The 23,943-nt window shown below is 41.8% G+C and overlaps 1 pseudogene; it reads left to right on the top strand.

Annotated features, from left to right (window-relative positions):
* Window positions 1–124: 124 nt before the first annotated feature.
* Window positions 125–15,647, top strand: LOC137286577 (snake venom 5'-nucleotidase-like; annotated as a pseudogene).
* The last annotated feature ends 8,296 nt before the right edge of the window (window positions 15,648–23,943 follow it).

Consider the following 23,943-nt stretch of genomic DNA (forward strand, 5'->3'; position numbering starts at 1 on the left):
TAGTAACAAGGTGGATGTCGTGTCTAATCTAGAATAGCGCAGCCCAGTAGAGTTGTGCATGACGTGCTTCATGTTTCAACCTCTGTGTCGTTGGATTATTAAAGAAACCCATTGAGTACTAGCGTAACAGGTTTATATTAGTACTTCACCGGCTCCCAACAGCTCTATCCACAGCAACTCTCAGCACTTTCATTGACTTGCGTATACATACGAGATGCTCCTTGTGCCTCTACTGGTGATCTCCCTGCCAGCTGTGATTGTCGGTTTCAACCTCACCATCCTCCACACCAACGACATCCACTCAAGATTCGAGCAGACCAACAAGTACAGTGGTCAGTGTCCGGCCAACGATGCTGCAGAGGGGAAATGTTTCGGGGGGACAGCGCGACTGGTGACCAAAGTCCAAGAACAGCGTTCCCTCCATCCCAACACCATCCTCCTGTCTGCCGGGGACGAATTCTTGGGGACATTGTGGTTCTAACAAGTACCGCGGTGCCATTGTTGCCAGATTCATGAACCTGCTGCAATATGATGCCATGGTGAGTAAATGATCCTGTTGCATTCTGACGTCATGCAACGTACATGGACATGGTACAGCACGACATGGTAGCGAGTAAATGATTCTGTTGTGTTGTAACGTCATGTAGCGTATATGGACATGTTACAGTACGACATGGTAGCGAGTAAATGATTCTATTGTGTTGTAACGTCATGTAGCGTATATGGACATGTTACAGTACGACATGGTAATGAGTAAATGATTCTATTGTGTTGTAACGTCATGTAGCGTATATGGACATGTTACAGTACGACATGGTAGTGAGTAAATGATTCTATTGTGTTGTAACGTCATGTAGCGTATATGGACATGTTACAGTACGACATGGTAGTGAGTAAATGATTCTGTTGTGTTGTAACGTCATGTAGCGTATATGGACATGTTACAGTACGACATGGTAGTGAGTAAATGATTCTATTGTGTTGTAACGTCATGTAGCGTATATGGACATGTTACAGTACGACATGGTAGTGAGTAAATGATTCTGTTGTGTTGTAACGTCATGTAGCGTATATGGACATGTTACAGTACGACATGGTAGTGAGTAAATGATTCTATTGTGTTGTAACGTCATGTAGCGTATATGGACATGTTACAGTACGACATGGTAATGAGTAAATGATTCTGTTGTGTTGTAACGTCATGTAGCGTATATGGACATGTTACAGTACGACATGGTAGCGAGTAAATGATTCTATTGTGTTGTAACGTCATGTAGCGTATATGGACATGTTACAGTACGACATGGTAATGAGTAAATGATTCTATTGTGTTGTAACGTCATGTAGCGTATATGGACATGTTACAGTACGACATGGTAGTGAGTAAATGATTCTATTGTGTTGTAACGTCATGTAGCGTATATGGACATGTTACAGTACGACATGGTAGTGAGTAAATGATTCTGTTGTGTTGTAACGTCATGTAGCGTATATGGACATGTTACAGTACGACATGGTAATGAGTAAATGATTCTATTGTGTTGTAACGTCATGTAGCGTATATGGACATGTTACAGTACGACATGGTAGTGAGTAAATGATTCTGTTGTGTTGTAACGTCATGTATCGTATATGGACATGTTACAGTACGACATGGTAGTGAGTAAATGATTCTATTGTGTTGTAACGTCATGTAGCGTATATGGACATGTTACAGTACGACATGGTAATGAGTAAATGATTCTGTTGTGTTGTAACGTCATGTATCGTATATGGACATGTTACAGTACGACATGGTAATGAGTAAATGATTCTATTGAGTTGTAACGTCATGTAGCGTATATGGACATGTTACAGTACGACATGGTAGTGAGTAAATGATTCTGTTGTGTTGTAACGTCATGTAGCTTATATGGACATGTTACAGTACGACATGGTAGTGAGTAAATGATTCTGTTGTGTTGTAACGTCATGTAGCGTATATGGACATGTTACAGTACGACATGGTAATGAGTAAATGATTCCATTGTGTTGTAACGTCATGTAGCGTATATGGACATGTTACAGTACGACATGGTAGTGAGTAAATGATTCTATTGTGTTGTAACGTCATGTAGCGTATATGGACATGTTACAGCACGACATGGTAATGAGTAAATGATTCTGTTGTGTTGTAACGTCATGTAGCGTATATGGACAAATTCTGGGGAAAATAATGGAACGCTTGTACTTTCAGGTTTTCCCTTATTTGTTTCAATATGTATTATATTTATTCACATGCAACTGGTTTGAAAACTTCATTTCTGTTTGTTAAAAACAATAATGATATGGAAAGAAATCATACATCGTGAAGAAACGCATTGTAGAAACATTTATGCATCATTTATTTGAGGAATGTTTAGCAATGTATTCCTTTCATCTCGTTTGGTGGTTATAAATGACAGGTTTTTAAAAAATATTTTAATTGCTTTTATTTGCACATGTACAACCCAGTGACATGCATAGTAACGTGTATTTCATAAGCCGCCTTGAACGAAAATCCGACATGCCACACTCGACCTAGAAACAGGACAGGAAACAGAGTTTTGTATCCACGCCCATTACAGAGGAGTGGCTCTTAGGGTGTCTACCATCACTGGAATGATGGCCGGACACTCATCCAGCCTTATATCCGTGTGGCACATCCGGGTGACTCAAAACGACGGACAACACAGATAACTGCAACCATGTAAAGTCAGCTGACACTGTCGTTGTCGGGAAGACCGGTGGGATTCAGACGTCACCGCCTTTACCTTGGGGACCATACTGACCCAGCTTATCTACCAACAAGGTGTGCAGCAAGCAGGATCTCTGTGGAGATGTCAATAGTGGCTGCAGATTGTCTTCTCAGGTGAATGGCCAACTTTTGTCACATCAATGGCATCGTCATCAAGAGGGGAGATGACGTAATGCGCGTCGCGCTAACTTCATTGTCATTCAGGCCAGCTAATGAGGAAAGGGAGACCTCATGTTTTCTGTTCTCATCACAGGACCTTCCTTGTCATTCAGGCCAGCTAATGAGGAAAGGGAGACCTCATGTTTTCTGTTCTCATCACAGGACCTTCCTTGCCATTCAGGCCAGCTAATGCGGAAAGGGAGACTTCACGTCTTCTGTTATCATCACAGGACCTTCCTTGTCATTCAGGCCAGCTAATGCGGAAGGGGAGACTCCATGTCTTCTGTTCTCATCACAGGACCTTCCTTGTCATTCAGGCCAGCTAATGCGGAAGGGGAGACTCCATGTCTTCTGTTCCCATCACAGGACCTTCTTTGACAGCACTCGTGTATAGAGGCAATGATCTACACAGCTCACTTCCTTGGTCATCCTTAGAATCGAGGGCCCGTTCCTCGTAGCGCTACGACAGTCGGAGTCTATGTTAAAGTATGGGAGTTACGATCATCATAGATGTACGACTATCGTAAGTCTATGTTAAAGTATGGGAGTTACGATCATCTTAGATGTACGACTATCGTAAGTCTATGTTAAAGTATGGGAGTTACGATCATCTTAGATGTACGACTATCGTAAGTCTATGTTAAAGTATGGGAGTTACGATCATCATAGATGTACGACTATCGTAAGTCTATGTTAAAGTATGGGAGTTACGATCATCATAGATGTACGACTATCGTAAGTCTATGTTAAAGTATGGGAGTTACGATCATCATAGATGTACGACTATCGTAAGTCTATGTTAAAGTATGGGAGTTACGATCATCTTAGCTATAGCACAAGGAACGCTTAGTGGAGCGGGGCCCAGGACCTAAATTTTCGAAACTCTCTTAGAACTAAGACAAATGAAAGTGTCATATATTAATGTAAGTGTCATATCGTTCCATCGGTATCAGTCGACATCAAGACAATTGAGCACGTCTGGAACCAACAGGATAAGATATTATTTTCAGAATGTAAGGCAACCACTTCAAGACCCGGAAGTCTGTTGGGTACTGGGTGCTGATTCCTTGAGCCTCTTCCAAAGACTTTTTAACTCAATGAGATGGCGATCTGCATGCCCTTACTATTGCCCGACTAACAGAGGTCCTGGGCACACGGTCTCCATTGGCACGACAAGCCTTTATCGTTTTTCTATTTCGTGAGAACTTTAACATATTCAGTTAAGACATATTCTCTTATGAACACTTTTCTGTGTCACCATTTCTCTGGCATGATAGACATATCGAAATAGTGTGCGAAATGGCCTCTGGCCTGTACTCTCCACATCACTTGCTTGTCAGGCATAAGACTGAATTAGGGTTGCTGGCTAGTAACTTTCAGGCATACCTAGCTCAACTGAGTAGCAACATTTGATTTGGTTTGTGGTTTAATGGATGTTCGTCTTCTTTGTCTTTCTTAGTCTCTGGGGAATCATGAGTTTGATCTTGGCATCTAGGGGCTGATACCTTTCCTCAACGACGTCAATTTCACTGTCTTAAGCGCCAACATTAACGCTACACGAGAGCCGTTTGTGAATGACGAGGTGGCGAAACACACGGTGTTGACGGTCGGTGGAGAACGTATCGGGATTATTGGGTACACTACAAGAGAGACACCCTCAATCTCGTCACCAGGTAAAACAATTTAGTGGAATATAGAGACACAATTGACATGGTCATTATATTCAGAATAAACTTCAGTCGTTATCACTGGCCCCTTTACGTTACCTCCAACGCTTGTCCCGGAATAACGCGTCGGTCGGGAATGTATACAATTTGCATTTAGAGTTATAACGCGCAATGTACTTCTTGCTAAGGGAGGACTATAATTTGACCATCGATCATCGGGTGGGTTGTCTGGCCGTTTAAGCGTTCGCTCGTCATGCTGATGACAGGAGTTCGATTCCCCTTATGGGCACAAGGTGTGAAGTCCATTTCTTATGTTTCTGTCCTTATTTAGGAACATTGCGAAAAGCGGCGTAAAACTAAACTGTCTTATGTGCTAGTTTCCGTCTTTGAATCATCCAGTAACTGAAGAAAATGAGTCTTTTTCAGGATCAAAATTGACATTTGATGATGAGGTGGCAGCAGTCCAGAGAGAGGTTAACATCCTGACCTCACAGGGTATTAACAAGATCATTGCCCTTGGTCACTCGGGCTTCGATATTGACCAGAGAATAGCAGGGGAGGTTACTAACCTGGACGTGGTGGTTGGAGGTCACACAAATACATTCCTGTACACAGGTGAGACGGGCACATGTATATGCCAACTGACGCTCAAATGCCTTGTGATTGCAAATTCACTTGTGCAAGTGAGTAGGCTATTTAATGCATTAATTAAATCGCGAGTTCGGGGAACTGGCTCGCTTGGCAAGAGGTAGGGCTATACCAACCCACACACAACACAACACCCGGGTAAAACAAAAGAGGAGTTTAATGCATGGCATTCACATGATCAATGTACGTGATAATTCAATAGTGACATGTTACAATTATAGTTGTCAATCAGCTTTCAAAGAACACAGACGTCATACATAGATTCGTTATACATCCTGCATAAGTCACGATACACATTCAAAAGTATGCAACATAAGCCCCGTTCACATGTACCTGTTTGCACCCGTATGTATAAATACACACATGAGCAAACTTTACACACGTGTATAAATGTGTCATGTGAAATCATTTACTCATGTATGTAAATATACACCAGGAGCAAATTTACATGTGGTCAGGACCAGGTGCAAAAGTATATTTACATATATGCAAATTTGCACTGCGAGTAAATTGTGTCATGTGAACGCATAGCAAAATATACACATATGCAAATTGGTTTGATGACATAACAGTTTACCGGATGCTGTTCTAGACAGGATGTCCTCATAACTATATTTAGCTCAGACGTCTGCACCTGACCCTTCTTTCTGTCTGAAAAGTCATTTAGTTTTGTATCTGATGAGATCAAGATGCCTAAGCAGTCAAACAATGCAAAACGAAGCGGTCAGTCCTGGACTGATGCAGAAACACTGGCTTTGTTTAGTGCATGGCAAGAACTACATGTGGAAGAAAACTTGGATGATCCCCACAAGAATAACAGTAATATCTATAAAAGTGTGTCTGTGGCATTAGAAGATTGTGGCTTTGAAAAGTCTGCCGAACAGTGTAAAACTAAAATGCACACGCTTAAACGATCTTATCGCAGCTGTAAAGCAAAAATGAACAAAAGTGGATCTGGTCGCTCTACCTGTAAATTCTTTGACAAGATGCAAGAAATATTTGGCAACCGCCCTGCGTCTTCCCCTGTGAAAGTTATTGAATCGTTATCAAGAAAAAGAGTGCAAGATGTTGGCAATGAAGACGAGGGCAGCGATAATGATGGTGACACTGATGATAATGACCTGGAGCACGGAAGTACTGAATTCGAAGATACGAGTTTCACAATGAAGTACACTAGTGGAGGAAGTCCGTATGAGAGCCATGACGTCGATCTTTCAGAGGATGTAGAGAGGGATCCTGATGTGGACCCACTGTCGAACCTAGACAAAGGAGTGATGTCCAGAAGCAAAGACCAAGGAAAGGGAGTAGGAGATAACACTTTGGGTGTTGCGGCATCTGGAATCCAGGAAAAGGGCTCTTCAAAGGCAAAGAAGGCCAGGGAAAACTAAGCCGGAAATTGCTTTGTCAACTGCATTTAACGAAATGTCAAAATCGAATGAAAAGGTAGAATTAGAAAGGAAGAAAGTCGAAGCAGAAATAAAACGCATTGAAATGGAAAAGCTGAAAATGGAGTCAGAGGAAAGACAGCGCCGTGAGGAACGCCAGCATCAGTTCAGTATGATGCAAATGATTCTTGGGTCTGTGGGACAGAACAGACCTGGTGCTGGAGGTAACATGAATGCATCATGGATGGGGCAACGCACTTCAAGGCAGCACACTGATACAGCACCATGTAACTCTTGAGCAGACTGCGATGTATCCTACGATTCTTATGGATCTTCGTTTTCCAACATGTAAACAAAGGCAAAGACTTTGAACGTGAATTTCTGAAATGTTTATTGTTTCTTACTTATTGTTGAATGCTTTCTTGAAAAGACATTTAGAATAGTTTAGTTTGTACCCATCAACTGGTCACATATCCTTTATATTTCATATAATGCTTCTTCGTGTCACTGTGCTAGAGAACAAAGTACAGACAAAGAACAGACATGAAAAGTTTTGTATTTTTGTTTGAATTGAGCTTGTTTACATCATACAGTCACATGAATAAATGTTTCATATGGGTTGTACCTTGTTCTTACATTTGTTTCAAGAAAAACATAATCAATGTGTATAGATAGGCATGACCTTTTGCATACATGTTTCGACTAAATACCAAAATTACCACTTAAATAGGCCTGCTAAAGGAAAGTTGTCATAAGTACTATTATAAATGATTGTTACACACGTTTAGGATGCAATGGCAGTTTCAAACTGAGTTCATGTCACTCTTGATCCTTGTGTACCAACTACACCCCATACCAATATTGGCGTCCCATCTGCCCCAACTGGAGTTTTACCTACAACACATTCTACTCTGACAGGTTTCAAAATTTTTTTTATCACATTGTGAAAGATGAATATACTTGATCCCGCTGCAAAAAACAGAACATTGCATTTCAATGATTTATTTTACTTTCATACAGCAATACATTGTAATCTGAGTGATGTAAGGCATGTCATTATCACTGCAGAAACAGTTCTGAAACTAAATCAGGAGATAGACTCCCAGGCTATATAGCCAACATTCAAATAAAATATAAACACTCCAAATTGGATACCCATTTATAACAGAAAACGTCCAGTTCAAGTCATTATATACGGATTACAGCACAGCTTCCGCGAATGCCTGCATAACACTGTCACGAGTGACTTTGCCTGGCTGATCTGCAGCGTCTTCTTGCCCATCATCTTCCATATCTCCCTGCAAGGGTTCTTCCACATGCCAGATATCGTCAAAGCATTGATTGTGATTCTCACATATGTTGTGAAGCACAACACACGCAGCTATTAAAGTGCAGGAAAACTCTACACCCACATCCAAACGTTTCTGCAAGCATCTCCAACGCCCTTTCAGTCTTCCAAAAGAGTTTTCTATTGTCATTCTGGCACTACTCAAGCGAGAATTGAAAACCCTTTGACTGCTGGATAATGCTCCACGATTAGGAAACGGTTTCAAAAGCCAGGATCTGAGTGGGTAAGCTGGATCGCCAAGAATGACGACTGGCAGCTGCACATCCTTGTCTGATAGGGACACTTTTTTAAACCACTTTGGAAAAAAGTCTCGACTCCTCACCTTTTTGAAAGATTTCAGAATTAGAAAACACCCTGGCATCATGAACTCGCCCAGGTCATCCAGTGTTAATGTCTCTGAAGACGTATTTGTCATCACAGACGGCCTGAAGAATGAGGGAGTACCAGCCCTTACGGTTCAGATAATCCCCATGAGCTTCCCGCGGTGCCATGATAGGAATGTGACATCCATCTATGGCCCCTGCACAGTTTGGAAAACACCATTTATGCTCAAATCCTCGTATCACGTCCTTCAAATCTTCATTCAGGGGAAATATTACATATTCCGGCAGCAAAATATCGCATATGGTCTGACAAACTTCATGAATGCATTTACAAACAGTAGACTTGCCAACGCCAAACAGATTTCCCACAGTTCTATATTCTGATGTTGAAGCCATCCAGTATATTGCGATTCCAACTTTCTTTCGTACATCCAAAGGTTGGCGAACAGCTTCGTCACTGGCTTTTAAGCAGTCCTGCAATTTTGTGCAGATAAGATCAAAAACTCCTTTGTTCATTCGAAAATTATCGTACCAGTCTTTGTCGTCATTCGATTTATTCATGTCGTTCCACCAAACAGAGTGTCTTTCTTTCTTCCAGAGAGCTCTATTTTGTGACAGACCTATTGCAAGAGCAGTACATATCTGACATTGTTTGTCTTCTAAAGCACCAGCGATAAGAGAACATCTTTCTCCGTTGAAGTTCAGAGGACAAATGAGACAAACTGATAATTTATTGTTTGCACTTTCAAGTTTACTCACTCTACATTAATTCCATGTGAACGCAAAGTAAATTTACTATTACACACATAAGTATATTTACACATGAGTAAATTTTGTGCATGTGAATGGGGCTATAGTGTCAGTCAAATACTCTACAAATCACGCCAGAGGGCGTTTATATACTCTACTTTTTACACAGTTACAACACATCATCGTGTTCACAACGTAATGCAATAGATAAAATTTACTAGGCAGCCAATCCCTGATTTGTGACTGTCATTCGTATTATGTACCTATTCCAGCTATCGCAGATAATCGCGTTTACAGATACAACTTACGATAATCTTGTTATTATTATAAACTTGGGATTATGTCATTTAGATGGACCAAGGCATCGATGGCCAGTGGTGAGTATGCCACGAAGGTATAAGTGGTATGCACGTGATTAGATCAGTGTGAACTACAAACAACCGCAAAGGCAGATACATGCATTCCACCTTGGCTCTGTTAGCTTTAGGGATACTGGACACGCATTGCGTCCGATGCTCGTTATCGCCGTGACCCTTGACAGGTTTAACATTGAAAACGTGGTCAGTTGGTCTGTAAATTTCCAGTTTTCATTAACACATGCCGTTATAAAATATTGGTAAAACTTTGTCCAATTTCCCCGTGTTAATATATTGATCGGAACGTTGAAACTGTTTACTATTCTCCAATATATTTGGCAAATGAGTTAAAGATTGTGAATTTTGCAGGCGACCGCCCGTCCAATGAGAAACCGGAAGGAGAATATCCCCACGTGGTCACCCAGTCGGGAGGGGCGAAAGTGCTGGTGGTGCAGGACTACGCTTACGGGAAGTATCTTGGAGATCTGCAAGTGACCTTTGACCCAGAAGGTGTTATCACGTCATGGAGAGGTAACCCAATACTTCTGGACAACAACACAGCACAAGGTGGGTTTGTGGTGCTTTGGCAGGGGCCAATGTTTATGCGTGGATTATTAGCAAGACCTATCAAATACAGGAGACTGTGACAATTCAAGAGAGAAATCATGTTCACCGGTGATATTCGGTATTCAGTGCCTACATCCCACGTGCATCCACAATTCAACCAAATAATATTGTGTGAAATAGAAAACTGCATTTCCTTAGAAACAGGACCAGTTCGTTCACAGTATGGAACATAGTTTCTCGTAAAACCAATCAGACTAGATGTCCTAGAGTTAGAGGATAATTTGTCGCGTCTAAAAATACACACCCTTATAGAATAACTTCTTACATCCCGTATCAATATTCTGAAGGCACATACAACGTAGCCGACTATCCAATATCAATGGTTTTCTTATTACCTACCCTACTGCAGTGGAAGTTGTCTAAACCTGCGCTCATCGGGACTGAAGAAACAGTACTAGTCCAGTTTAAACAATGTGCCAGAGTGCAGAGCTGATGACAAATGTACAATTCACAGGTGGGACTGAGATGATACGCTGGTGTTGACAAATTGCCGGATAGGACAGATGCCGGCTTAGACAGCTTCCATTCTAACTGCTCTCTCATCGTTTACGCTGATGAGATATTTTTGTGTCCTTGAATTCTTCAAAGTGAGCTTCATGCATATATTTCCCATAGAAACACGAAAGTTAAGAATGTATATCAAAATACCAGTGAATGGCTGCTTTATTGTTTCCAGGACTACGCGATAAATACAACATTCATGAAGCTATGCCTGACATTTTTCATACTGTATTCTTTTTCACGAGAAAAATTAAAGGCATAAGTTTTCGAGGATTCGAAAGTCTTATGGATGTTTTACAAATTTACGTCTGTCAGAGGAGGCCAACAATACGAACAATGTCCGTCATTCTTCTAGATGCTATGACCCTGGAGCTGATGCAGCCGTACAAAGAGGGCGTGGCCAAAGAGTCAGGCACGGTAGTAGCTAGAAGCCAAGTTCTGCTGGACGGCTCACGGAGTTTTTGTAGGGTCAAAGAGTGTAATATGGGTAAGTAAAAACCTTTGATGAATTTATGTAGTGCCCCCTGTTGTAACTGTTTTCTGTACAGAAGATCCAATAAAGAGATGTATCTTGACAAACGTTTTTCAGAAATTCTGACAAATTTCAGGATATGTGCTAAATGAGTATTTATTCCAGTTTGTAATCATTTCTTACAATTTCCTGATCTTTACAACCCTGCTTTACACCGTCAGAGTGTTCCGATGTTTTAATTTCTTCCCTGAATGTGTTAGAGATTTATTGCATACCTGACCTCCAAGCTGCCAAACTGGGAGTCGAGGATTCAGGGGAGTCGAGGATTCAAGATAGTAAAGGCACGTGTGTCAAAAAAAATTTCCATCTTCATCCTGTCGAAGATTGTATTACCTGTTCTTTCATTTTTCGCCTCGACGTCAACCCTTTCTACACTATCATACATGTATATCTACCTGTCTATCTGTGTCTGTCCTTGTTTCTTAGGTAACCTGATAGCTGATAGCATGGTTCATCAGAACCTGAAGCACAGCGACTCCCTGGAATGGAACCACGTGGCCATCGCCTTCATCAATGGTGGTGGAATACGAGCATCCATACAGAAAGGTAATGCGGACTAAAACACTGGTTATATTCACAAGCAAAGTACTTCTCATCTAAATACTAATGATCCAATACTGATGGGTAACTTGACAAACGTTTTTTTTTTCAAAAGTTCGGATATGTGCAAACTGCTTCAGATCAAGATTTTCAAACGTGGCTTGTTGCCACTATACATCTGCGATCTTGTTAAAGATCACATTCCATCTCGTTCGTTACATTCAGAAGTTCCAGCGTATTAAAAAACAAACAAAACAAAACAAACACACACAGAGACACTTTTTCAATGTTGGTCCAATACTGTGGAACTGGATCCCAGTCAACATCAGGAACATTCAGACACTTCAAGCGACAGCGACTTCAAGTATAGTTTGAAAGTTCACTTCATAAATGACATACAACAGAAAAGATTGTTTCAGAGCTCCTTTTAGCAGACTTTCCCAGACTGGAAACATCCGTCATATAAATGATTAGTATAACTGATTGAAACCATCTGGTAATTACTTCCTTAAAATGCCTGCTACTTAGTATCCTGCTTCACACAGTCTCTGGGGTCTGATAGCGGAGCGGTGGGACTGACCAATCCAAAACCTTCCTGAGGATTCCTTGTCTATATACTCATCCCAATAATGGTTGTCACCCCTTCAGTTTTATCAGTAAGACTAGGGGAGACAACCATTATGACTGGGGGCGATAAGTATTCTTGGCAAGATGATTTTTCCAGGTGACGTCACCATCGGAGACATTCTGACAGTCCTGCCGTTCCGGAACACCGTGGACATCGTGGAGCTTCTGGGGAGACATGTCTGGGAGACGCTGGAGTTCGGGGCGTCCCAGTGGGTGGAGACAGGCAACCTGTTTGGGGGGTTCTTCCAGGTGTCAGGCATGTGTTTTCACATCCAGGTTGCGAAGGCCATAGTAGTTTGATAGATATAAGCAGCTGTTCCCAGAGTTCATCACGAGCTAGTTTTATATGCTAAACATTATGTGGATGTTCTCATGTAGGTCAATGTTTGAAGGGGGGGGGGGTGTTGCTGGGGGAGTCATGATTTTAAACAACAGTAGCAAGCATCAAGAAGGGTGACTGTATATGGATTTAGACAACAGTAGCAAGAATCTAGTAGGGTGACTATATATGGATTTAGACAACGGTAGCAAGCATCTAGTAGGGTGACTGTATTTTAGATAACAGTAGTTAGCATCTAGTAGGGTGACTATGTATGGATTTAGACAACAGTAGCAAGCATCAAGAAGGGTGACTGTATATGGATTTAGACAACGGTAGCAAGCATCTAGTAGGGTGACTGTATATGGATTTAGACAACGGTATCAAGCATCTTGCAGGGTGACTATGTATGGATTTAGACAACGGTAGCAAGCATCTAGTAGGGTGACTGTATTTTAGATAACAGTAGCAAGCATCTAGTAGGGTGACTGTATATGGATTTAGACAACGGTATCAAGCATCTTGCAGGGTGACTATGTATGGATTTAGACAACAGTAGCAAGAATCTAGTAGGGTGACTATATATGGATTTAGACAACAGTAGCAAGCATCAAGCAGCGTGACTATATATGGATTTAGACAACGGTAGCAAGCATCTAGTAGGGTGACTGTATTTTAGATAACAGTAGCAAGCATCAAGAAGGGTGACTATATATGGATTCAGATAACAGTTACTGTAGCAAGAATGTAGCAGGGTTACTAAATATGGATTTAGACAACCGTAGCAAGCATCTAGCAACGTGACTATATATGGATTTAGACAACGGTAGCAAGCATCTAGTAGGGTGACTGTATTTTAGAGTCGGGAAAACTTGCCACGACCAGTTTTTGTTTCTACAAACACATCATGGCGATTGATCCCTGCACTCTCTATTGCCAGTTTCTGATTTTCAGTTAAACATGAAATACCGAATCTTTCCTTCGCTTTTTGATGAACCAACTCCATGGGGGCCGCCATATTGGAGCTAAGTCCATTTAACGCGTGTTCTGATTGGATAGTAACAAGGGAGGTAATTCCTGCTGCGATTTTTTGCCGCAAGGGGATTTCTCTATGACCGGGAAATATGGCCGTATTAGAACAGAGGTTACGTAGGAAGATATGACAGGAGGAACCTCTGTGGGAAGAGAATGCTAGTAGGGTGACTATATATGGATTTAGACATCAGTAGCATTCATAGAGTAGAGTGGCTATCTATGGACATAGAGAACAGTAGCATGCATCTGGTAGGGTGGGCTATATATGGATTTAGACAACAGTAGCATTCATAGAGTAGAGTGGCTATCTATGGACATTGAGAACAGTAGCAAGAATCTAGTAGGGTGGGCTATATATGGATTTAGACAACAGTAGCATTCATAGAGTAGAGTGGCTATCTATGGACATAGAGAACAGTAGCATGCATCTGGTAGGGTGGGCTATATATGGATTTAGACAACAGTAGCATTCATAGAGTAGAGTGGCTATCTATGGACATAGAGAACAGTAGCAAGAATCTAGTAGGGTGGGCTATATATGGATTTAGACAACAGTAGCATTCATAGAGTAGAGTGGCTATCTATGGACATAGAGAACAGTAGCATGCATCTGGTAGGGTGGGCTATATATGGATTTAGACAACAGTAGCATTCATAGAGTAGAGTGGCCATCTATGGACATAGAGAACAGTAGCAAGAATCTAGTAGGGTGGGCTATATATGGATTTAGACAACAGTAGCAAGCATCTTGGAGGGTGGCTATATATGGCCTTGGACAACAGTGGCATGCAGGTGTGATGAAAAATTCTGACCTTGCAAAAATCATGAAACTGATATTAGCCTTTTAGGAAACATCAGAGGATATAATGCCGTGAACAAATTCAAAGGTTGTGTCATCAGCTTTTCCATGCTCGTCCCCAGGTATGAAAATTGTGTACGACATGACCAGGCCTGTGGGTCAAAGGGTAATAGAGGTGAAGGTCAGATGCACCAACTGTTCCGTGCCCCAGTACGTGGATCTAAATGACTCCGAGATATACAAGATCATCATGCCATCTTTCATTGCTAATGGCGGGGACGGATATGACGTCATCAACAAAAACAAGATCAAACATCATCTGCTTGGTAAGTGTGTCAGAGGTCGCATTGTCATGTGTAAAACTAGTACGAGTAGGAATGCGCAATCGGGCTTGGATAGACAGACTTAACCTAAAAGGTTAAGGATACAGCATTGATACGATTGTTTAGTGCAATATCTGGCATCGCCACCGAGGAATCAATGCACCCGAGTTTTGTCAATGATTCATGCTACCATCATTTCTTGATGGGGTTTTTTAATAACAACAAGATTTAACATGACATGCTTGGTACTGTGTCAAGGGTCAACGGGTCATGGGTCAAGACCGCGTAAGAATTTGCTATCGTTGTAGCTATCAAAACAAGGACAGGCAGACTTGGCAACACCTTCAAAGTGGCGCTACAGTGGATTTGTGCGGTACAGTAAGAAACGCTCCGAAACACAGGAAACAGCATCGTTGGTTTAATGGTTTATGCTTATGACTTATGCTTATAACCATCAATACCAAATGGCCTCCCTGTCTGCTCTGTGTCATCATTCCATTGCAACAACGTTGTTAGGCTTGACGTAGTCTATCACATCTCAGTTCAAGTTGGTGATTTTAAGAGCTTTTTCAGTTCAATTTATTAGTCATCCCACATCCTGGGATGATTGTAATGGGATTATATCATGTGTAACATTTCTTACTGGGGATGTCGACGCCGATGTCTTAATTGAGTACGCTAAGAACCTCTCACCCCTCACCCCAGGCCTAGATGAACGCATTACATTGAGGGAGGTGGTGCCCACGTGTCCTTGTAGCGAGACCAGTGACGTCACCCGTCCATCACCACAGCTCCTCACAGCGACAGTTGCAGTCATGATGATTGTTGTCCTGCTCATATAAACGACATTTCATTGTCATAAAACCTGTATGGCGTTCACGGAAACATCTAGAAAGGTTCTTCCCTCTGTAATTGGAAACGTATATGGATATGCAATGTCCTGTAACTGACTGTGACCGCCACTACGCAGAATTGCAATGTTGTGAATGGATCTGCCTGGTGTGATGTGATGATTCCTTTAACATATGACTTGACAGTCCTGGCATGTGACATGATAGGATGTAACGGGGTGTGGCTATTTCGAAAACAAGAAATTCAACTCAGTTCAAATCTTCATCAAACTTTAAGTTTTACAACTTATCAGTGGTTTCACAGAGTATGAATAAATACCCGGATGTGATGTGCCTTGATGATGTGAAATGGTGCGATTTCCAAATGTGCCTAACTGACTTGCATGGGGGCGTAGACATCATGGGGGCGTAGACATCATGGAGACGTAGACATCATGGGGGCGTAGACATCATGGGGGCGAAGACATCATGGGGACGTAGACATGATTGGGACGTAGACATCATGGGGACGTAGACATCATGGGGGCGTAGACATCATGGGGACGTAGACGTCATGGGGGCGTAGACATCATGGGGGCGTAGACATCATGGGGCGAAGACATCATGGGGGCGTAGACATCATGGGGGCGTAGACATCATGGGGGCGTAGACATCATGGGGGCGTAGACATCGTGGGGACGTAGACATGATTGGGACGTAGACATCATGGGGGCGTAGACGTCATGGGGGCGTAGACATCATGGGGGCGTAGACATCATGGGGGCGTAGACGTCATGGGACGTAGACGTCATGGGGGCGTAGACATCATGGGGGCGTAGACATCTTGGGGGCGTAGACGTCATGGGGACGTAGACGTCACGGGGGCGTAGAGATCATGGGGACGTAGACATCATGGGGACGTAGACGTCATGGGGGCGTAGGCATCATGGGGGTGTAGACATCTTGAGATGAGACGTGATAGTATAGTGTGACCACGTGTAACTATCTTGACATGTGACAAAACTGAGTTACCTGGAATGTGTCACTACATATCTATCACTAGATATTATTGGAAAAGGAAGAATGAGCGAATTTTAGTTCCATCAATATTCCCAAAATATCACGACAATATTATAAATGGGCTTCATATCACAGGAACCCGATATGCACTTGTGGGTTAAACATAGACCATAGATCTTCACGCACGTCGAATGTATTAATAGAGTAAAGGAGCAGCAGCTGCCATATTGGATTCTCGTGCCGACATCGACTCGTTCCGATTTCAGGCTGAAATGTACGTCCACTGAACATAAGTCATTTTTCCAGAACAAGTTCATTACAATCGCGGGAAATTTAAAATCCTATTTTTGTTGAAGCCTGATCGGGTGTCAAATCCATAGCTATTCCAAGACTTTTCGCTCTCAAACCATGCCGTTTACCGATAAACCATGGTTTACCGATACTACAAATACTTCCGTTCAGCGACCAATGAGATCGCTGGAGAGGCTGCGAGTGCGGGATAACGTTCACCCCAGAGGTGTTTGGGTTTGATTTTCGAGTTTGAGGACGTATTATAGTTAACAAACTGGATGTTGTGTCTTGAAAATCAGGCAGGATGTGTTGGTAAATGTTTAATTGAGAGGTACGTGTGCATAGTTTCGAATGTCACCGAATTCATTCATTCCTGTGCTTCATATACGACAGCTGACTTCATAGAGTATTTGAACCTTAGATATTATGTCAAATAGTATAGCTGAGAAAGCCAAACGCAGATTCTATGCAGATGTCCAGATGCATTTGTTAGCATTTATAGGCTGCTTTATCTGTCTATTAAAGGCGGACATGATTACCTTAACCAGTTTTCAAAGATAAATATGAAAAACTAACAGCTTGTAGTGGAATCGCAAATATGAAAAGTAAATTTTCATAGTTCATCGTTGAGTACCACACTTCTATAAGCTGAGTCCGGTTCTGTTTTCATATTTAAGAAATACGTTCGTAGATGAGAAGTGAAAACGGTTTCATATGTTTAAGTAATAAGTAGATATACTTTTTGTGATATTGATATTCTACTAAAAAAACACAAAATGCTATAGAATTAGTCTTGTTAATTATTTTAGTCCGTGTACAAAGTATGAGTGCAAGCTGTTGCTTACTCTTCAAAAACAAAATGGAGACCATGAAATCCATATGCCATGGTCAGTTGTCAGAAGAAATTATCAGCTGTTGTCAGAAGAAATTATCAGCTGTTGTCAGAAGAAATCATCAGCTGCCCAAAAGTCCCAGCAGCAAAGGAAGCACTATGCGTAGCATTTGCTGCCACGTATTGACATTGTGGGTTGGGGCTGGGCATTTTCAAAGCTCCATGCCTGACATCCTCGATGTCTCCAGAGTATACGCTCCGATAAGTCTCCATTATACCCTGGACGCATCTACGGCTCTGCCAGATCAATTTATTACCTCCCTTTGCTGGCTCCGCCTTCTCACAGTAGCCAATCAGCTAGGCCGCCGTTATAACAGAGCTTGCCAGTGTCAACAAAAGTAGCGGTCGCAACTGCGAACGTTTGCCCACAATGCGTCCCAGATTTTAGTGAAATCATACAAACAAATTGACAGGTCCGAAACTTTAAAACAACATATGCAAGAACGCCTTCTACCTCTTCCAGAGAACCTCTGCATGGTTTCTGTTGCCAAGTACAATCGGTTAGATAATTCAAAAAATGAAAGTGAGTTGTGATTGGTTCGCTCAACTTCCCAGCGTAGACACCTGACTGGATGAAAAGACAGTCAAGGGTATAGTGGAGACTTATCGGAACGTATACCCTGGAGATATCGAGGATGCATGCCTGAGAGACATTGTAGAATGCTTTCCCCAACAGGTCTTGGATTTTTCGAGCTACTAGGTTTCTATGTTCCGACGTAATATTTGGTATATTCTTACTCTGGACTAACGACTTCAGCTGGGATAGGGTACAGTAAATCCTATATTGATCGTAGATACGAGAATAAGTTCCCCTATCAATATGAAGCTGGTGACCGTATGTACAGAGAGACTTAAACTGTCGTTAAATATTATTACGTGATGCATGCATGTTTACAGTGTTCACGGATAATCACATCCATGATTTCTAAACATGGCGTATGATTTCTGGCACCTTTCTTATAGTGATTTTACTTCAGTAATGGAAAGGCTTAATGCTGTCATTGAAACACAAACATAGTTTGCATTATTTCTTTCTGAATTAGAGTAATCAATTAATCTATTTCAGTTAATTGTTGTGGTACGGTATTGAATAGTCAAGCAAAACTGATATAAGTGTTGTAAGTTGAGTTAACACGGGTTGATCTACCAGAGTGATTATAGCGAAGGTTATTCCATGTGCGCACCTCTTTACACAAACTGTGAGCATGATGTAAAATGGGGTTAATGTCGAATTTAAGAACATTTCGTAATGTCTTGTGGTAAGACGCAGCCGGGGTTTGAACCCGCTCTCCGAGCAGACGCACTGACCACTTCACCAAGGAATTGGCGCAGGCCAGGGGAACAATAAAATGTCCCCGGTAGTGAAGCATGTGCATTTGATGATAAAAGCATTTTGAAATGAATGTTAATTTTCAGGAACATTTCTGAAATAATTTCATATGTGAAAGCACAAGATAATATTATGTTTGTCCCTGTGCATGTGCAGCAGGCAAAACAAAATACCGTGCTATTTTGAGTGTTTCCTTTTACGTGGTCAGCACAGACAATCAGTACAAACAAATAATTTTACAATTTATAATTTACAGGTACAGGAAAAAAATAATTAATTTTGATTCATGGCATCCCGAAAATATGCATGCTCCCTCCCTCCCTCCCTCCCTCCCTCCCTCCCTCCCTCCCTCCCTCCCTCCATCCCTCCCTCCCTCCCTCCATCCCTCCCTCCCTCCCTCCCTCCCTCCCTCCCTCCCTCCCTCCCTCCCTCCATCCCTCCCTCCCTCCCTCCATCCCTCCCTCCCTCCATCCATCCATCCATCCCTCCCTCCCTCCCTCCCTCCATCCCTCCCTCCATCCCTCCCTCCCTCCCTCCCTCCCTCCCTCCCTCCATCCCTCCCTCCCTCCCTCCATCCCTCCCTCCCTCCCTCCCTCCCTCCATCCCTCCCTCCATCCCTCCCTCCCTCCATCCATCCCTCCCTCCCTCCCTCCCTCCCTCCCTCCCTCCCTCCATCCATCCATCCATCCCTCCCTCCCTCCCTCCCTCCCTCCCTCCCTCCATCCCTCCCTCCATCCCTCCCTCCCTCCATCCATCCCTCCCTCCCTCCCTCCCTCCATCCCTCCCTCCCTCCCTCCCTCCATCCCTCCATCCCTCCCTCCATCCATTCGAAGCTCCATAACAAAAGATTAGTATAGTATGGTTTCAACAGATCAGTACGAACGCGTGCCATTTGGCAAAAGAACTCTAGAACACTAATATAAGGGATATTTTTTCAAATAAAAATTTAAGTCACTGTGGCAGATTTTCCCGATTTATCTTTCGCAAGGAAGCAGTCATTACTATATTATTTTATTTCAGAAAAAACATTATTAAACAGCACATCGTTTAATTTTAAAAAAAACCCAAACAAAACAAAACACATTATTGCAATTCAGTGACAGTCATGAACAATTCGATTTTAAAAATGTCAGATACATTAATTACTAAACTTGTCCTTTTGAAAGTAGCATTTCAGCGTAATTTAGTTGTGAGGTTTTGGTTTCCAGGGTGGCTGATGATAATACACTAAATGTATGTTCCATATTATATTTTATTAAAATATTTTATTAACATTTTATTAAAACTCACGCTTACACAATACGATATTGAATCTGGACTTCATGCTCAAGGCCATAATGAAATACTAGTATATCCATGAGCATTAATCATGCAGTAACCTACAAAGACCTGTAAAAAGGCGCATATTAGCTCATAAGCTTTGAAAATCAAAATTAATCAGATTAAAATGGCGAGTGAAACACATTTCAATCTGATTTCAACAAACACAAGAAGACACAGTCATCAAAATACACTGCAAGAGCAAAGTACCCATCATGGATATGTCTACTAGCTTTGACTACAGTATATAAAAATTTTGGCGTACATATGGCAGAGTGAGAAGGGAGTATTGTCAGGTTTTACAGTTCTGTTCCGAAAAAGAAGACTAGCACCAAATTCAGTCGAGATCGAACATGTCGCCATGGAAACGCAATAATATCTTATTCAGAAATCCAAGCCTACCAAAAGGCACCAGTACACACCCAGACCTATCTATGTGCCAAGTTTGGTGAAGAAATAGTGAATGGTTTTAAAGTTCTGCTCCGGAAAAGAGCACAACCACCAATTTCAGCCAAAGTCAAGCTTGTTGTCATGGAAAATAAAATAAAATTCACACATTGGTGTAACCCCCCAAAAGTCACCTCTATGTATAAAGGTGATAAAGCTAAAGCTTGGGAGATCTGCCCTGGACACGATAACATCCTCATAGTCACAGCCTACGTCACGTTTCCATAGAAACCACAAAAATACAATTCATATCTGGGTCTTATCCCCAAAAGGCACATCTAACGATCATGCTTGACATGTGTACCAATGCTGATTAAGCTATCGCGAACACGGACGGACGGAAATCGTTTCTATATCCCCGGCTACTTCGTTGTTAATAATAATAAAACAGAAATTGTAACATTTTAACACATTAGTACAATGCACAAAAACGTGAACATCAACAGGGCTGGAAAGTATGGTCACCATGACTATCCCATAAATCCCACACCTTTTAAACAATGGTTGTTCTGATTATAGTCAGTCTAGTTTTACGCCGCACTCAGCAGTATTCCAGCTATATGGCGGCGGTCTCCAAATAATCGAGTCTGTACCAGACAATGCAGTTCATCTAGTCCATCAACAGGATTAGCATCGATCTGCGATGGGGAACAGATAACATGACAGTGTCAACCTGGTCAGCGAGCCTCACCGCCCGATCCCATTAGTTGCCTCTTAAGACAAGCATAGTAGCCCTTTACGGCAAGCATGGGTTGTTGAAGGCCTATTCTACCCCGGTACTTCACGGGTCTCTGATTGTATGAACCACCACGGGCGACCACGCCAATATCACGTGTAACGGACGTATAACATGTGCCCTCTGATAGTGCGGGTGAAGTGTCGATGGAATTGTTCTCTTAAAAGGGTGGTGGTGGCTTCCAGCATTGTCGTCCATGAATATCTGACGATAATAGTGTGTATCCAGTCCTTCCTGTCGAAAATGTTGACCTTTGTTTCCCAGTTCCTGAAAAGAGATCCAGCTTGCAGCCATAACGCAACCCCTATACCATCATTGACGGGTTGAGCTGCATAGCTGCCATATGCATCCTGATGATGCCACGTCTCTACTCGTGAAGAAAGTCGGCAACGTGTAGAAGAAAGCGACTTTCATGCATATGAGACCAATGAATCTTATGCCATTTCCTCAAGTGGCAGTTCTTTGAGTTTAAACCACACCAGGCGTTTCTGTCTCATCTTAGGCAAAATGAAACAAATAAAATGTTTCTCGGGATCATTTTTTGTGAGGTGAAGAGAGAGGATAGGACTTCTTTGTAATTTGTGATAGAAAAAAGAGTGAGTGAGGATCACATTTATATTTTCTCTCTCAGAAATACAGTTTGGAAAGTTCAGTACGTATTAATGGACTCTAGATTTCAGTCACACTCGTTCTTACAGACACTCATTGTTATAATGGACAAATGGATGATCAGGACAAAATTAGTCAAAAATTAGTCAACTTCCTGGGTGGAATCCGGAAAATGTTCAAATATAAGAAAGCTGCTGTGTATTAGTAAATGATAAACATGTGTACTATTGATAATTATGTGGCAATTTTGTACAGTGATCAAATTTGCCGTTCATCGGTCCATTTCTGACTCAAATGGACTCAGTCTGTAAGACCGGTTAACCGGTATATTGCAATTTCAAACCGGTTCACCCGACACGATCGGCAATTTCCGATGATTGGTAACGTTCGTGATGTAGTGAAAATAATAATAACTCTAAATTTATATTTCTTTTATATTGTTATAAATGAGAATGTTTATTGGTCATATAATTCCATTTGCTGGACTTTTAAATCATATAAAGAAAAGATAGATTGATACCGGCACTCGTTGTCGGGCGCCGCTGCAAACGATATTTCTCGAGTTACAAACTTTAGAGCGTAAGCTTCTATTTGAAGACAGTTTTATTTGATCTCTTGTGCAATCATATCTTAGTCCTAATAGTGGCCAATGGAATTGTTTCAAAAGAAATCAAACAGTAATACATTTCCACAAATCATGTGTTACACTTTTACAATATTGCAATGCGTATTGTAATACGTCAACACATATCACAGTGTATCGCAATAAGAAAATTTTGGCAATACCCAACCATAAAGATTCTGATGTCGTGCCACACGAATATAAACTCGATCATCATGAACATTGGTGTCCCTCAGTCTGCCAGGACTTGGACCACACTTTAATTTACCCATGGCCACGTGGTTTCTCCTAGGCCAAAAATGTCCTCTTGAATGGACAAATGTCCATTGTTATTGAACAAGTCAGCACTTGTGTTGCGACAGGAAATCCCTGCATCATGCAAGCCAATAGCTTGCCATCGTGTAGTTTCTGAACGTCCGAGTAAAAAAAAGTTACGTTTTGGTAAACGGTCCTTTAAATCGTTCCATCAAATTGTAGCGCACATACTGCAATTTTTGAAATGTAATGGTACATTTTGCTTGGAACCATCGGATCGTGGCACCCATTGGAAAAGAACAGTTTAAGACTTTCACATCGGAAAATTTAGAAGATTCAGATCAGCATGAAAAGCAGATATCATCTCAATCAGAAAATGGATGCTTTCGCACTTGAACCAAACATGACCTTTTGCAACATGTAGAAGGATATGCTACAACAATAGCAGAATAGCCAGCTGTAAATTATTGACAGATCTGTCACTGTTCAAACCTTGAACCTTGGTACTGTCACAACGTGTGATGAATACGTCTTTACTTGCGCCTTGCAGTCATCAGAAAACCGTTGTTCATGATGCGAAACATGGTCATGAAAAGATAATATTACAAATAGCTGCAGTAAAGCCCAAAACATGCAGCTCCACTATAACAGTCAGCTTTTGTATAGCATGTAAACATAACAGCTCACCAGGCAGGGCATATAGCAGGTAGTGAGAGTAGGCAGGAGTAGTATTTACCTTCTATGAACTCCCGTGGATATGTTAGTTTCAGTTGGTGTTCTGTAATCCATGCTTCGTAGGAGGCAACTAAAGTACTGTCGGATCTAGATAAAAAACTGTTACTCTGCATCCCTCAAATTTACAGACCTGCAAACAGG

Source organism: Haliotis asinina, chromosome 6 (assembly GCF_037392515.1).
Source record: "Haliotis asinina isolate JCU_RB_2024 chromosome 6, JCU_Hal_asi_v2, whole genome shotgun sequence".
Classification (NCBI taxonomy): Eukaryota; Metazoa; Mollusca; class Gastropoda; order Lepetellida; family Haliotidae; genus Haliotis; species Haliotis asinina.